A 2,646-nucleotide genomic window follows, 5' to 3' on the forward strand; every position below is an offset into this window, starting at 1 on the left:
TGACCCAACCACAATCTTACGCACATCTTCTAACACCATTTACAGATTAAAGCATTATTTGTACTAATCAGTTCTTTAGTTAACATAGCATAATGGCATAGCATTAACAAGAACACTGTCATGTGAGAGTTTGGTTTGTCCATAATATGACGTAAGCTTGCATTTCCTTGCTCGATAAAGGATATGTTATAGAACCGCACGCCTCTGAAAAATATAAATGGCAGCTTCATTTAAAAAAGCAATAAGTCATCATCTCCCACTTAGTTATTGGGAGGTGGAGGGGGGGTCACCTTGAGCCAAACGATCCCCATGACAATCCATAAAGACTTTTTAAAGCACATTTGTGCCATATTGAGTCTTATGGCTGATGCAAATGAGATCAGACCAGATGAGATTGAGATGAGATGAGATACGAGGGCTGGTGCGTGTGTCTGTGTGTGTGCGTGCGTGCGTGCATGCGTGCGTGCGTGTGTGTGTGTAGCTGGGTGGTTATATGAGTAAGTGTGGTTTTCACGTTGAATTAAAGCCCCTGTTCTCTGATCCCAGGAGACCTCCATTCTGCGGCAGGTGAGCAGCGGATTGCGTTATCTGACAAACAGTTTTACAGCAGGCCTTTAAAACGCCCCAAAAGGGAGATAGAGCAATCTATCAAGTGACAAGGCTTTGCCTCCATCGGCTGTGTGCTTTGGATGTGTGTGTGTGTGTGTGTGTGTGTGTGTGTGTCAGTGTTTGTGATTGTGTTCGTGTGTGTGTGTTCTCTGAGTTGATTCATGTAGTTCTACAAATAGTAACATAGTAAACGAATCTCTAAACCCTTCCATCTCCACACACACACACACACACACACACACACACACACACACACACACACACACACACACACTCCCTGAAGGCCCTGATGCATCAGCGAGTCATTAATCTCTGTGTGCATGCTGTCATCCAGAAGAACCGTTACTGTATCACACCCATGCGCCTGAGAACCCTCTTCCTCATCACGTTCCTCCAGAGAACCCTCTTTCTCATCACATTCCCCCAGAGAACCCTCTTCCTCCTCACGTTCCTCCAGAGAACCCTCTTCCTCCTCACGTTCCTCCAGAGACCACAGAGGAAGACATGGCAGGCTGAAGAGTTGGCCAATCCAACAGGATTCTATCTCCGACAGCAACCGATTATTACCCACACAATGGGCTGCTCCCATGGCGACCGGCTTAGCCAAGCCAGATTCTTTACTTCCTGTCTGCTTGTTGGCAAGAGCTCCAGAGCGGCTTCTCTGATGATTTGTGTTGGCCAATTAGCTCATTAAAGCATGTAGGTCCACACGCCTGCGCTGGATCAATGGACCCTAATGAAACACTAGGGGGCTATCGACAGGACAGTGATGACCCTGCCACCTAACCCAAAAACACACACCGTGGGACACGAGTCTGCCTATGGGGTTCTTCAGCGTCCTCCAACAGAGTACCAAAAGAGGCCATTTTGTTGCTTTGAGAGACCACCTCAGGTCATCACCTTGCCGCTCTCAAGGTCTTTCACTCAGCAAGGCCCTAGCTGACCTGAGGCGAGCTGAGAGAGTCTTTAAAAGGCCTGGTCCTGGTCAAGGCTGGCCCATGCAAGTAGGAGCTGGGGATGGACATGATGAGCATTCTCAGTTGTATCTTTCAGTGCCCACTGCACACACACACTGAGCTCCAGCTTGTCATGGCTGTGTTGGAATTGATTTGATACCAAGAACATTACTGCGTGCAGAAACACAGACTGGAAAACCAATATGTATACGTGCGCTGCTGGTCAACCAGTATGGTGAAACAACTCCTTAGGTTCCTAATAAAGACTGCTAACTGTGTCTAAGTGCTATGAGTCACTGTGATCTCAGCTAGAGGGGGACATTCTGCTGCAGAGACCTGCCAACGATGGTGTTATTTAGTGCTCTCAATCACAACGGATATGCTTGAGATAACAGCTTTATTCACCACAAGATTATTTTTCATGCTCTCGCCTCCTGCCTCTCGCTCACTTTTATACTTTATGCACTCGAATAATTAAGAAAGCTAAATAACGCCATATCCAAGGCAAGCAGTTAAGTCTAGAAAGGGACAGGTTTAGTTCTTGCTCAATTCTGGTTGAGTTTTGGCTGAGTAGTGGCTCAGTTCTGGGCCAGATCTGGCACAGAGCCATGCCCGACGCGGCCTGTATCCATTCCAGAGTTAGCAGCCGCCTGGGGAGCGATGACGACGTGACCCCCACTGAGCAGGCCATTGACGTTTCATTCCCAAGATTTAGCGCCGTGTCCAATCTCAGTGATATACCGAGCGCAGCGGCCCCAAAAATATATGGATATCAAGTGAATGTCACCTCTGGAGGAGGGGGCGAAAACAAGCATAACATGGACCATAAAACAACACCTCAAGTTCCGTCATGTTCCTTCACTTCCCCCATACCTTGTTTGCAATGTTGTTGTTTAGTGTTCCTTCACTTCCTCCCACCTTGTTTGTTTGTTGTTGTTTAGTGTTCCTTCACTTCCCTCCCACCTTGTTTGTTTGTTGTTGTTGTTTGCAATTGTATTTCTGTTGCTGTGTGTGTGCGGCTATTTTAAACCAGAATATAAATGAATTTAATTGTCTCATCAGTTTCTGTGCCACTGGACCA

General features: G+C 46.9%; 1 long non-coding RNA gene across 1 annotated transcript in view; it reads left to right on the plus strand.

Moving 5' to 3' along the window:
- LOC121684454 overlaps positions 1 to 1,660 on the plus strand; it is a 21,265-nt gene extending 19,605 nt beyond the window's left edge. The window contains exons 3-4 of the long non-coding RNA XR_006023135.1: positions 281 to 285; positions 1,650 to 1,660. This is a non-coding gene — a long non-coding RNA (uncharacterized LOC121684454). The remainder of the gene's footprint in view (positions 1 to 280; positions 286 to 1,649) is intronic.
- Positions 1,661 to 2,646: the final 986 nt, after the last annotated feature.

The sequence above is a fragment of the Alosa sapidissima genome, chromosome 15, assembly GCF_018492685.1.
Source record: "Alosa sapidissima isolate fAloSap1 chromosome 15, fAloSap1.pri, whole genome shotgun sequence".
In the NCBI taxonomy this organism is placed as follows: Eukaryota; Metazoa; Chordata; class Actinopteri; order Clupeiformes; family Clupeidae; genus Alosa; species Alosa sapidissima.